We start from the raw sequence: 14677 nt of genomic DNA on the forward strand, positions 1-14677 counted from the left end.
CCAATAAGTTTATGTCAGAGACAGTCCCTGTTCCCATTACTAGGGAACCCATTGAACACTGAACTACCATGGGCTACATCTGTGCAGGGGTTCAAGATTATCTCCATGGTTGGAGATCAGTCTCAGAAAACACTCCTGTGTCCAGATTTTTTGGTTCTGTTGCTCTCCTTGTAGAGCTCCTGTCATCTCCGTGTCTTTCTATCTCCCCCTTCTTTTATAAGATTCCCAGTACTCTGCTCAAAGTTTGGCTATGAGCCTCAGCATCTGCTTTGATACTCTGCAGGATAAAGTCTTTCAGAGGCTCCTGTCCTGTTCCCTGTTTCCTGCCATTTCTGATGTCCATCCTCTTTGCCTTTCTGAATGAGAATTGAGTATGTTACCCAGAGCCCTCCTCCTTGATTAGCTTCTTTAGGTGTATAGATTTTAGTATGTTTATCCTATATTATATGTCTAATATCCACTTATGAGTGAGTATATACCATGTGTGTCTTTCTGCTTCTGGGATACCTCACTCAGTATGATCTTTTCAAGTTCCCACCATTTGCCAACAAATTTCATGATTTCCTTGTTTTTAATTGCTGAGTAGTATTCCATTGTGTAAATGCACCACAATTTCTGTATCCATTCCTCCGTAGAAAGGCATCTGGGTTGTTTCCAGGTTCTGGCTATTACAAATAAAGCTGCTACAAACATGGTTGAGCAAATGTCCTTGTTGTATACTTGAGCATCTTTTCGATACATGACTAGGAGTGGTATAGCTGGATCTTGAGGAAGCACTATTCCTAATTGTTTGAGAAAGCACCAGATTGATTTCCAAAGTGGTTGTACAAGTTTACATTCCAAACAGCAATGGAAGAGGCTCCTCCTTTCTCCACATCTTCTCCAGGAAGTGTTATCACTTGAGTTTTTGATCTTAGCTATTCTGATGGGTGTAAAGTGAAATGTTAGGGTTGTTTTGATTTGCATTTCCCTAATGACTAAGGACTTTGAACAATTCTTTAACTGTTTCTCTGCCATTAGATATTCCTCTGTTGATAATTATGTTTAGCTCCATAACCCATTTTTAATTAAATTACTCGATTTGTCGCTGTTTAACTTCTTGAGTTCTTTATATATTCTAGATATTAGCCCTCTGTCATATACAGGGTCAGTGAAGATCTTTTCCCAATCTGTAGGCTGTTGTTTTGTTCTGATGACAGTGTCCTTTGCTTTACAGAAGCTTTTCAGTTTCATGAGGTCCCATTTATTGATTGTTGCTCTTAGAGCCTGTGCTGTTGGTGTTCTGTTCAGGAAGTTGTCTCTAGTGCCAATGAGTTCAAGGCTCTTCCCCACTTTTTCTTCTAAGAGGTTTAGTGTGTCTTATTTTATTTTGAGGTCTTCAATCCACCCTGACTTTAGTTTTGTGCAGGGTGATAAATATGGATCTATTTGCATTTTCTACATGTAGACATCCAGTTAGACCAGCACCATTTGTTGAAGATGCTATCTTTTTTCCATTGCATGGTTTTGGCATCTTTGTCAAATTCAGATGTCATTATATGTGTTGGTTTATTTCGGGGTCTTCTATTCGATTCCATTGATCCACCATTCTGTTCTATGCCAATATCAAGCATGTTTTACTACTGTAGCTCTTTAGTACAGCTTGAGATGGATGGAGATACCTCCAGAAGATCTTTTATTGTAAAGGATTGTTTCAGCGATTCTGGGTTTCTTGTTATTCCATATGAAGTTGAGAATTTTTCTTTCCAGGTCTGTAAAGAATTGTGTTGGTAATTTGATCAGAATTGCATTGAATCTGTAGATTGCTTTTGGTAGGATAGCCATTTTTACTATGTTAATCCTGCCAAGCCATGAGCATGGGAGATCTTTCCATCTTCTGGTATCTTCTTCTAATTCTTTCTTCAGAGACTGGAAATTTTTTCATATAAGTCTTTGACTTGCTTGATTAGAGTCACCCCAAGGTACTTTATGTCCTTTGTGGCCATTTTGAGGGGTGTTGTTTCCCTAATTTTTTTTCTCAACCCTTTTTTCTTTTGTATACAGGAGGGCTACTGTTATTTATTTATTTATTTTTTGTTAATTTAATTGAGTTGTATCCAGCCACTTTGCTGAAGCTATTTATCAGTTGTAGGAGTTCGCTAGTAGAATTTTTGGGCTCACTCATGTTTAGTATCATATCATCTGCAAATAGTCATACTTTGACTTCTTCTTTTCCAATTTGTATTCCCTTGATCTCCTTTTATTATCTTATTGCTCTAGCAAGGACTTCAAGAACTATGTTGAAGAGATATGGAGAGAGTGGGCAGCCTTGCCTTATGCCTGATTTTAGTGGGATTGATTTAAGTTTCTCTCCATTTAGTTTGATGTTGGCTATAGGCTTGCTGCATATTGCCTTTATTATGTTTAGGCATGTGCCTTATGTCCCTGATCTCTCTCTTACTTTAAACATGAATGGGTGTTGGATTTTATCAAATGGTTCTTCAGCATCTTAGGAGATTTTCATGTGTTTTTTGTTTCTTTCAGTTTGTTTATATGGTGGATCACATTGATGGATTTCCGTATATTGAACCACCCCTGCATACCTAGGATGAAGCCTACTTGGTCATAGTGGATGATATCTTTGATGTTTTGCAAACCGATGATTCAGTTTGCAAGTATTTTGTTGAGCATTTTTGCATCAATGTTCATAATGGAAATTGGCCTGAAATTCTCTTTCTTTGTTGGGCCTTTGTGAGGTTAAAGTACCAAGATGACTGTGGCTTTATAGAATATGTTTGGTAATGTTCCTTCTGTTTCTATTTTCTGGAATAGTTTGAAGAGTATTGGTGTTAGCTCTTCTTTGAATGTCTGGTAGAGTTCTTCACTGAAGCCATAGGACCTTGGGCTTCTTTTGGAAAGGAAACTTTTAATGACAGCTTCTATTTCCTTAGGGGATATAGGACTATTTAATTGACTTATATGGTCTTTTTAAAATTTTATTTTATTTTTATTAATTACAGTTTATTCACTTTTATCCCAGCTGTAGCACCCTCCGCTATCCCCTTCCACTCCCACCCTCCCTCTTCATCTCCTATGCCCCTCCCCCAGTCCCATTGGAGGTCCTCCTCCCTTTCCATCTGGCCCTAGTCTATCAGGTCTCATCAGGACTGGCTTCTTTGTCTTCCTCTGTGGATTGGTAAGGTTGCTCCCCCCTCAGGGAGAGGTGATCAAAGAGCCATCCCATGAGTTCATGTTAGATATGGTTCCCATTTCTATTATTGGGGAACCCTCTTGGACACTGAGCTGCCATGGGCTACATCTGAGCAGGGGTTCTAGCTTATCTCCGTGCATGGTCCTTGTTTGGAGTATCAGTCTCACCAAAGACCCCTGTGCTCAGATTTTTTGGTTCTTTTGCTCTCCTTGTGGAGCTCCTGTTCCTTCCAGGTCTTTCTGTCTCTCCCTTCTTTCATATAATTCCCTGCACTCTGCCCAAAATTTGGGTATGAATCTCAGCATTCAGCTTTGGTAAGTGGAATCGATCAAGAAATTGTCCATTTCATTTAGATTTTCAAATTTTGTGGTGTGTAGGCTTTTGAAGTAAGACCTAATGATTGTTTGGATTTCCTCAGTGTCTGTAGTTATGTCCCCCTTTTCATTTCTGATTTTGTTGATTTGGATATTATCTCTCTGCCTTTTAGTTAGTTTGGCTAAGGGTTTGTCTATCTTGATGATTTTCTCAAAGAACCAGCTCTTGGTTTCATTGATTCTTTGAATTGTTTTGTTTGTTTCTATTTATTGATTTCAGCCCTGAGTTTGATTATTTCCAGCTGTCTACTCCTCTTTGGTTTGTCTGCTTCTGATTTCTTTTTTCCTAGGGCTTTTAGGTGAACCATTAATTTGCTTGAATGAGATGTTTCGAAATTCTTCTTGAAGGCACTTAGTGCTATGAACTTTCCTCTTAGAACTGCAATCATTGTGTCCCATAAATTTGGATATGTTGTGCCTTCATTTTCATTGAATTCTATGAAGACTTTAATTTCTTTATTTCTTTCCTGAATCAGCTGTCACTGAGTAAAGAGTTGTTCATTTTCCATGTGTGTGCAGGCTTTTTGCTATTTCTGTTGTTGTTGAGATCCGGCTTTAGTCCATGGTGGTCAGATAGGGTACAAGGGAGTATTTCAATCTTTTTTTTTTGTCTGTTGAGGCTTGCTTTGTGACCAACTATATGATCTATTTTGGAGATGGTTCCATGAGGTGCTGAGAAGAAGGTAAATGCTTTTGTATTTGGGTGAAACGTTCTGTAGATGTCTGTTAGATCCATTTGATTCTTGACCTCTGTTAAAGACATTGTTTCTTTGTTTAATTTCTGTTTTGTTGACCTGTCCTTTGTTGAGAGTGGGGTGTTGAAGTCTCCCACTATTAATGTGTGTTTTAAGTTTTATTAATGTTTCTTTCACAAATGTGTGTGTCCTTGTATTCGGAGCATATATGTTCAAGTTTGTGAAGTCTTCCTGGTTGAATTTTCCTTTGATGAGCATTAAGTGTCCTCTCCCATCTCTTTTGATTAATTTTGGTTGAAAGTCTATTTTATTAGAGATTAGAAAGGCGATTCCTGCTTGCTTCTTTGTTCCACTTGCTTGGAAAACCGTCTTCCAGCCCATTGCTCTCAGGTAATGTCTATCTTTGTGACTTAGGTGTGTTATTTCTGTGCAACAGATTGTTGGGCCCATTCTATTAGTCTGTGTCTTTTTATTGGAGAATTGAGTCCATTTATATTGGGAGAGATTAATGACCAGTGGCTGTTAGAGCCTTTGATTTTGATGTTGGCTGTGGTAGTATGTTTGTATGCTCGGCTACTTTTAGTTTTGCTGTAGTGAGGTTATTTATTCCCTGTGTTTTCCTGAAAGTAGTTAGTTTTCCCAGGTTGTATTTTTCCTTTTAGTATCTTCTGTAATGCCAGATTTGTGCATTTTTGAAATTTGTTTTTTGTAGTTGAATATCTTGTTTTCTCTGTCTATGTCTATAAGGACTGAGAGTTTTTCTGGGTATAGTAGCCTGGGCTGATATCTGTGTTCTCTTAGGGTCTGCAGGACATCTGTCCAGGCCCTTCTGGCTTTCATAGTCTCTGTTGAGAAGTCAGGTGTGATTCTAATGGGTTTGCCATTATATGTTACTTGGCCTTTTTCCCTTGAAGCTTTTAGTATTTTTTTCTTTGTTCTGTATACTTACTATTGTGATTATCATGTGGTGGGAGGATTTTCTTTTCTGGTCTAGTTTATTTGGTGTTCTGTAGGCTTCTTGTATTCTTATAGGCCTCTTCTTTAAGTTGGGGAAATTTCTTCTATGATTTTGTTGAAAATATTTTCTAGGCCTTGGAGATGGGAATCTTCTTTTTCCTTTATTCCTATTATTCTTAAGTTTTGTCTTTTCATGTTGTCTTGGATTCCTTGGATGGTTTGTGCCAGAAAATTTTTAGATTTATTATTTTCTTTGACAGATACATAGATTTCTTCCATTGCATCTTCCACACCTGAGATTCTTTCTTCCATCTCTTGTAGTCTTTTGGTTATGCTTAACTCTGTAGTTTTTGTTTTCTTTCCGAAAAAGTTCTTCCTCTCCATGGTTTTCTCTGTTTGTGTTTTCTTTAATTTTTCCAATTCTATCTTCAGATCTTGAACCATTTTGTTGACTTCCTTTACCTGTCTCGCTGTATTTTCCTGTTTTTCCTTCAATTCCTTCACCTGTTTGTTTGAACAGTCCTTTGTCTCTTTTCTTTCAGTAATTTAATCATTTCCTCTCTGAAAGCCACAAACTGTTTGGCTGTATTTCTTCCTATATTTCTTTAAGGATGGCCATAATCTGTTTGACTTTATCTTCCTCTAATTCTTCATGCATTTTATTTGTTTCCTCCATTAACCTCTTCATAAGCATAGATGGTAGGTCATCTTCCTGAATTTCACTTATGTTAGGGTGTCCAGGGCCACTTGCCCCTGGATAACTGGGTTTTGGGAATGCAATATTGTTTTGCCTTTTGTTGGTTGTGTTTTTATGCTGGCCTTTACCCAACTGGCTGTCTTAAGTGTTGGTTGTTAATTTCTGGTGTTGGGGTAACCTGGGGTGGGGAGAATCCTCTTGGCAGGGTTCTGAAGGAGGCCTCTTCAGCTCTTTGGGTATGGTCAACCAAATAACTGTGCTTCTAAGGAATTACCACACTTTGACTCAGGCGTATGGACCTGTGTGGTAACTGCTCTCACCAGAAGTCCTGGAGACAGCTGCCCTGCTGCTGGGTTTCTTGCTCTGAATTTAATGAGCAGTTGTTGCTGCTCTTGTGCTTTGTTTGCTCGGCGCAACCCTCTTGAAGAACCAGGGAGCCCTCTGGCTTCATCAATTTAGCTAGTGATGACTAGTTGCACGTTGGAGCAGTATCTGATCTAGGGGCTGATCCGGTGGCTCTCAGGCTTCTGTAGGTCTGAGGTTAGAGCTGTGTGCTCCAGCACCGCAGTGGTAATCAGTGGCAGGTGAGCACAGCACTCATGTGTGCAGCTGGAGGCCAGAGCCTGGAGCCTGTTGGAACCCAGAAACTTTTTTGGAGCTGGGTTCCTGAGGTCAGATCTGATGTTTTCCCCACTGTGGGCTTTCCTCCCAACAGGAAGACCCAGTCTGTGGTGTTTGGGGCTCCACAGTTCCATCTGAAATGGCGAGTTGAGCGTGCAGGTGGAGTGGCTCTGCTTGCTGGTGATTGGTTGCCTGGGTGCCTGCAGAAACCTGGGAACTTATCCGGAGAACTTTCCAGGGAGGGGGGTTGGCTGAGTGCCCTGAGGTCAGACCTGCTGTTTCCCTCACTGGGAGCCCCCACCCCCAGCCCCAACAGATAAACCCAGTCTCTGGTGCCCTGGGGCCCATAGTGCAGTCTGGGCTGGTGACTAAGGACCCACTGGGAGGAGGAACTCTTCGAGGTTTACCTGGGTGACCTGAACCCAATTCATTCTCTCACCGTGGGGTTTCCTCTTACCTGGGAAACACAGTCACTTCTGTTTTAGGGCCCAGAGTTCCATCACTGTGCCATCCCTGCTGTGCTGCTGGTCAGAAACAGTGTCCTCCCGGCACCGCTATCTTGGATCCCCCCAGATTTATATGTCTTTATTTCTTCTGGTGGTGATTTATGTGCCTGGGTGCTTTCTAGGACACTGAAGACTCAAGGCTCAGCTGAGTATATCAGACTAAGCATTTTTCCAGGAGTTGACAATGTGCTCTTTTACAATAGTTTCACACCCTGAGTTGTGGTCCCTGAGATTTTACCCTGCCACAGTAAGAAGTGGAAAATCTAACGAGAGGAAGAAACGTAAGAACGTGCCCTGAGATGAGTTTTCAGCTACTTGTGATCATGGAATGATTTAGTCTATTGCTGTGCCTGCTCCCTGGAGAAAGGAAATGTTCAGTTGTGCATAGAAAACTTGGCAAACACGGAGCAGCTTCTGCTGCCCCCTGGAGAGTCTCAGACATGCTCGTCTGGCTTTCCTCCTTTGACTGTAGCACCATTTCAGTAAGGCGATAAGGTGCGACCAACATTGCCACAGATCTGATGGACACATGGATCATGTTATCTCTTGAAGACCTCATCATGTACTTTCAACTTTTTTGGATACATCTATCAATGCCTTGGCTGCAAAGAGGGCACCTGCATATGCAGTTTTATATCTGTGCCTCCACATTTTAGACATTACCAGAGTTAATATAACAGCTCTTCTTATGGGGAAAACCAGAGATTAAGATATTAAATAAGAAGGAACTTGGAGGATTGTATATCTGATGTTTGGAAGAAAAAATTGCTAACCTCTTCCAGGAATTCTACATCACTTATTTTCTAAAATGAGGATTCAAAGTTCATGATTCAGATAAACAGGGTTTGGCAGTGGGAGAGACAGTGGAACAGAAATACATCCCCTATTTTGAATCATGTTATAGGCAGCATTGAATAAACTGACCCGAAGTTTTACTAGAAAAATAGAATAAATATTGGAAAATGCAGGTAAATGATGTGATACATAATGAGAGAGATAAAGAATCAGCTGTTTCTTTTAGCTTCTGACTCATCAGGAAGTAGCATAATGTCTTTGCTCAATAGTTACAAAGCAGAAAACCTCAAAGAAAAAGAATCTTCATTGACAGCCTAAACTTTGTGTGGGGTCATCCAAGAGCCTATAAGCACAACCCCCACCATGTGTCCCTGCATTAAAAGTTTCCAGTGCTCGGGTTTTTGAGCCAGATGATTGCTTCAGCCTGTGCAGTCTACAGGCAATAATGTTTGCTTTGCTCTTCAGGAGTCTTTTTCTAACCTTGACTGAGGGTTTGAGAACCAAAGCTTGTAAAATAATTGTTCTTGTAGCAACTTTATTTAATGGCAGACATTACAATGACTATAATTTCTTAGCCTCTGTGGTATCTTTTTGCCTCCAACTCCTCAAGCCTAAATAAGTCCTTGCACCCAGTACCATGAAGGGGTAAAGATTAAATTTTTAGATTTCTTCCATCTTCACACTTACTCCTGGCTTTAGCCACATGCCTGGAGTGTGATATTAAGTAAGTATGGGTTAATCAGAGGACACTTAGAGGGGGGGAAGTTGTTTTAAGCCTGTTCTCAAATGTTGTTGCCCCTGAATCACCTGAAAGCATAGAGAAATGCAGGTTACTGGATTTATGCATAGGAACTTGGGTCCAGTAGCTGGGGATAGGTGCCTGATATTTACAACTTTATGAAGCCCAGGGAGTGATCCGTTGTTCTGTAAGTCCTTGAACACCCTCTGCTGTGACTCTGAGTATGTGCTTTGACTACCACCCCTCCTCAGCTTCTTTCATCTCAAAAACCTGAGCACTGTAAACATTTAATGCAGGGGGCGCGTGGCTGGGGTTGAGCTTATAGGTTCTGCGTCACTGACTTAGTACTAGTCTCTTCTGCCTCAGTTTCTTCACTCATAAAGATGGTTTTAGTGATTGGAAAATAAACTTAGACCACTGCCTCACACGCGGTTGACATTAGACAGGTAACCAGTACTCCTGGCACCTAAGCAGGGGGCGGGTGACACTGTAAAAAGATGCTTCAGTGTGGATTTAAGTCCAAGTGGTGGATTTTCTGTCCTTAGACTGTCCTTCAAGAAATGCTTTGAGGGATGGAACTTTAGAGTAATACATTTCAAGCTTAAAACTCAAAGCATATCCCCTGAGGATACTGTTAAATGCAGATTCTAGTTCAATGGACCTGGATTGTGTCTGGGTTGTTTCTTTCTAGGCTGCCAGCTGTTTCCTATACTTTGGGTGCAAAACTCTCAGTGGGGTGGAATTAATTAGCAATTTCTTAGTAAGAAAGTGTCATCTTCAAAGTTAAAAATGGGTTCATAGATTTGGGCCAAACCAGCAGGGGAAAACACAAAGGTAGAGGTAGGGGGTTGATAAAAAAAAAATAGTTTTGAAAACTCAGGAGCATCCCAGGGAGGAAATCACACTAGAATAACTTAAGATGTCAGGACAGATCTATCGATGGATCTAGACTGGGGCATCAAAGTTGAGGGACAGTGATGTGTGATATGTAAATTCCTCACACTAGTGTTTGGGATGGAGTCACTGAGGAATCTGTAAGATAATGTCAGTCCTGGATTCTGTTGTCAGACATGCCAGCTCCATTCGTCTGTGGCATGATCCGGAAATCACTAGATTATGTGATTCTCCAACCTAATCTATTCTAAACCCCCAGAAAAGCCAAGGTGGTTTAGAAGCCCAGAACATTAGCAGCGATTTGCATCTTAGCAATGAGTGAGCTGTGTCAGGGTTTATCTTGTTCTGGTTGGGTTATGAGCTAAATCCCTTAGTCTAAAAGGCATTTTCAAGCCAGGAACAATCTCTGGCTTGTAGCCAAACAGATTTCTTTTCTCATTCTTCCTTATCTAAGCCTGTCCTTAAAGCATTAATAATCATCCCCATCCTTTCTACGCAAATCAAAGTTTTGTTGGGGCTCAGCCCTGTTGTGGCCTCTCTAATTTTTAAGTCCCTGTCATAAATTAATTGGACGCTTAAAAAGCTTTTGGTGGCACTGCCCTTGATATTTTCTCCATGCCTTCTTCAGCCTATAACGCAAATGCCTGCTCAAAGGGGCCTGATCTTGGCTCATTAATGGCAGGTATAATAGGCTTCTTGCAGCCTTTCTCAGCCCTGTAGAATTTCTTCAGTGCAGTCTTGTCTGAGGGCCACCCTAGACCACCCTGGGTCCAGCCCTTCAGGTTAAAAGGGCATTTACAGCACTGAAGCTCCCACAGGGTACTCTTCTAGGTGGTGGGGAAAGAAACCCTCATTTAGAGTATAATATTTTACAATATATCTTTACATACAGTAATTTCTGATTGTGAATTATTATCTTAGTCAGTTATTATCACACTTCATGGACATCCTCCTGCCTCAGCGCTAGAATGCTAGATTCACAGATATGAGTCACCGCACTTAGCATGGCTTTTCTTTAAAGTCAGTGACATTGATCCTACAAGATTTCTATCAGGTTGCCTTCCCTGACACTTATTTTATATATCCAACATTTAACTAGCATATAAAATTTCAAACATACACATGTATAACTTAATAAAATGTTAAATATCATGTATTAATGATAAATGCAAAATAGCCCACTACTGTACATAACACTGATCACAGCACGGGGCATTTTGCTTTGTCTAAACTTTCAAATTTCATCTCCTCTCCCAGATGTAATAACTGAAATATTTCCCACTTTATGGAAAGGGAGAATATGGAGGTGGGAAAGTTATCAGTCTGGAGAATGAAGTGAAACATACGAAAAGCATATCTTCTATAACTTCCAGAAAACCTTGGGGTTAGTAATTAATTATTTGTCAGTCTCCTAATTAAAGGCCAAGGGCGCACCCCCTGCTTTCATCTCCAGGAGCGAGCTGACGGCAGAGCCACGGTACGGGAAGGCCTGCAGCTGCAGCCGCGCTGGGAGTCAGCAGGAAACCTCGTTTGATGGTATCCATTCACTCCCGTGTCAGTGTTGGGAATTAGGTCTTGTGTTTCTAAATTTAAAGACAGTGTTTAAAAAAAAAAAAAAAACACTTGGATCACATGTCATAACAATTAACAAAATTATTGATTATTTGTGGGTTTTGTTTTGTTTTTAAATCAAGTTAGCCTATCTATTTCCTTCTACTAATCTCTTTATTATTCCATCCATCCTAACTTTTTTAATGTACATATGTAAAAAAAACCTTTGTAAAAAAAATCTGTGCTTTCGTTAAAAAAAGATGTATTTACTTATTTTACGTATATACATCTACATGACAGGAGAGGGCATCAGATCATATTATAGGTGGTTGTGAGCCACCCTGTGGTTTCTGGGATTTGAACTCTGAACCTCCGGGAAAACAGACAGTGCTCTTAACCAGTGAGCCATCTCTCCAGCCCGTCCATCCTAACTTCATTTGCTCACATTTGTTTTTTAGATTTTTCCTAACCCATTGGGTCTACTTAACACCACCATCATAAATACAGGTGTAGAGTCGACTGAGCACTGAAGTTGACTTCTCGGCCTCATCTCCACTCCATGCTGGGGTTTTGTCTGTTGGACCATATGCAGATTCTGTTACAACTGCTGTGACTTCACAAGCGCAGCTTCTCTGTGACACCTAAAGCACACAGTCTCCTTGAAGTCATCTGCCTCCTCTGACTCATACTCTTCCTACCTCCTCTGCAGTGGTTACCCTTTGAGGAGGTTGTAATAGAGATGACCCATAGGATTTAGCACTGCATAGTCTCTTATTTCTATATGTTGACCAGTTGTGGGTGTCTGTGCTAATCTTCATCTGTTGCTAAAAGAAGCATCTCTGACGAGATTTGAGAGGCACTAATCTATAGATATAGTAATAAGTCATTGAAAGTTGATTTAATAATGCTTTTTTTTTGGCAGAATAGTAGGTTCTCTCCCAGGACTTATGCCCTATTAGCAACAATGATTAGCCAAGATGATAGTACAAGGCTTATACTCCTTCTTTTCTTTTGTGGGAAAGGATCTAAATCCAACCAGAAAGTGGGTGTTTATGCCCATAACTTTCCAGCCACTGTTGTACCCATGGGCATTTTCTACTGGGTGTGTTGTTATTATAGCTTGCAAGGGTCTCAGCTGAGTAGGAGTCATGATGGCTTGTGTCTACTACCAAGCCTTGTGCCTTCCAGAAGTATGAAAGCTAACGAGTGGGAAGGACAGGCTGGAAACAGCTTCATTTCTCCACATTGCATGACTGGGTAGGTGGTGTCTCCAGCAAACGGTGTTAGGATCAAGTTCTGGGCTGTAACAAGGCACTGGCGTCCAGTACAGCTTCAGTGTCTATGATTTCCCACATCAACAACTCCAAAGAGGTAGCCTACTTCTAGCACGGGCCTTTTAGCCAATGGTGTCCAGTGGGAGATGGTTTTAGCCAATGGTGTCCAGTGGGAGATGGTTTTAGCCAATGGTGTCCAGTGGGAGATGGTTTTCCATTTTAACATAAGTTCCTTTAGTCTTTCTCTGCATGTGTGCATGTGTACCGCAGTAGGCTTTCACATGCTTTTCTGAAGTTCTTTAGTGGCAGCTGTCTCTTTCCATATCCACTCCTTTACCTGTTCCCCCACACACCCCCAACTCCACCCAGGTCATTCTGCTCCGTCATTCTTCACTTCACCTTCAGATCAATTGTGCCCCATTGTCCTTATATTGAACTGTCCCCTCCGAGCCTCCCACCCATTTCCTGACCTCTACAGTTGCTCAGATTTATACACATATTCAAAGATTCAAAGCTACTATCATGGATTCTTGCATTAAGCTTTTTGCTCTTAAACCCTGAATTTGAAATAAGAAGTTACAAACTTACTGAGTTTCAATTTCTTCCTTAAGATGATATAAATCAGTGTTTGTTTTATAAAAGTATTAAGAGGAGACTGAGACATGTCAGGCTCGTAGATATAAGTTACAGCCCTTATTGTTATTATCAGGTGATGATGATGATCCTGCAATAACAATAAAATTTTCTGAAAGTCAGGGTGTTTTGTTGTGAGATTGCTCTGCATTATTAAATCTTTTCTATGCTGAAATTATGGTATTTGTTTCCATGCCTCTATTTTCCACAGAGAGACTAACAGACAGCAGGAAAAAAAAGAATTTTCTATTCTCCAATGGCTGGCATATGACGGTTGTTATGATTCCAGTATTAACCGTCCCTTTCCAAAAACTTGACGTTTTGACAGCTTGCTCCATTGCGGGTACGAAATTTCGGGAGGTTTTGGAAGCTGTAGGAGCGGTCTTCGCTGTAAGAAGTAGTCCACTTAGTGTGTTCTTGGTCAGGGCTCTCTTTTGAACAACTTGTCTCTCCCCAACCTTCCTGCTGTGATGTTCTCCCCAACATGCCCTAAAATAACAAAGCGCAGCCCTGACACCTGTGATCCAAAACAACTCCTTTTCCTTCTACATTGTTGTGTCAGGTGTTTTGTCACGGTGATAAAAGTCCTAGCCCAGTGCTCTCAGTAATTAAGACATTAAGTAATTAAGTAATGAGTATATTAATGAATTTAAGGTATTTTCCGCAACCCTCCTTTGTTCTTAAAATTTTGCTTCCATAGACTATTTGGCAGTTCCAGACTGGTTTGGACAGGTCTTTGCGAATATTCAAGGTTAGGATATTCAGTCAGGACTTCAACACTCCTCCCACTCAATGCATACAGAGACAAACTGCTCTTCACTTTCCATTTCAGACCAATCACCCCCCTCATATGCCCTCTTCCCTCCACTCTACAGGTCCACTCAAGCCTTTGTCCATTTGAGCAGCGGGTAAGAAAATGCTAATTTATTTGCAGATATGTATGGCTCTGATATATAAGATCTGGAGCCCAGAATACTGGACTCAAGACAAACTTGAAGGCAATCCTTTCCTTAAAAAAAAGAAACCAAATCCAGAGCTGAGTCACCACCCTTGTGCATTCTGGGTAATGTTTTCTCTTCCATGGTTTCTTTTAAGAAATAAGTTAAGATCTGTTAGCTCATGAAGTTCTCTCAACTCAGTCCTGACAGGCAAAGTGCCTTTGTCTTTGCTGGTGTCACTGGGTGTGACTTTCTCTCTTTAGTGTGTAATTTAAAGTCCACAGATCACTGTGTGGTCCCAGTGCTCAATAAATATTCCTGATAATTTGATAGGAGGAATGACGAACACTCGGGTTTGTGGAGATTCCGGTTCGCAGTCACACTTTCTACCAAGCCATGGATGTCTGCACCGAAATCCACAACACTGTCATCTCCCAACTTAGACTGAGTACCTGTTAGTGAATGAAAAATTTTTATTAAAATTTGCTTAAATTGTTTTCCTGTCATGAGATTTTTCTAAAATTATGACATCTCTGCCTGTCTCTGTTAAAATTCAACATATCAAATCTAATATCTATAAGTGTGTTTGTGTATTTATGTATGTGTGTGTGTTTGTGTGTATGTGTATATTATGCATGTATGTATGTATGTATATGAACATTCTCTCAGATTCTCCTGACAATTTTGTTTGAACAAGTAGGAACATGGCTTAGACTAAGAACGCCTGCTCATGGCTCAGCACTCTCAGTCCTACAGAGTTTGTGTTCCCCCAGGAAGAGCTTCATAAGAAAGTCCGCCACCCCCCAGTCTAGA

At 40.7% G+C, this 14677-nt stretch overlaps 1 protein-coding gene across 3 annotated transcripts in view; it reads left to right on the plus strand.

Annotated features, from left to right (window-relative positions):
• Positions 1-14677, plus strand: part of Thsd7b (thrombospondin type 1 domain containing 7B) — an 844758-nt gene that overhangs the window by 476326 nt on the left and 353755 nt on the right. The gene's annotated exons all lie outside the window — the stretch shown is intronic.

The sequence above is a fragment of the Meriones unguiculatus genome, chromosome 18 (assembly GCF_030254825.1).
Source record: "Meriones unguiculatus strain TT.TT164.6M chromosome 18, Bangor_MerUng_6.1, whole genome shotgun sequence".
Classification (NCBI taxonomy): Eukaryota; Metazoa; Chordata; class Mammalia; order Rodentia; family Muridae; genus Meriones; species Meriones unguiculatus.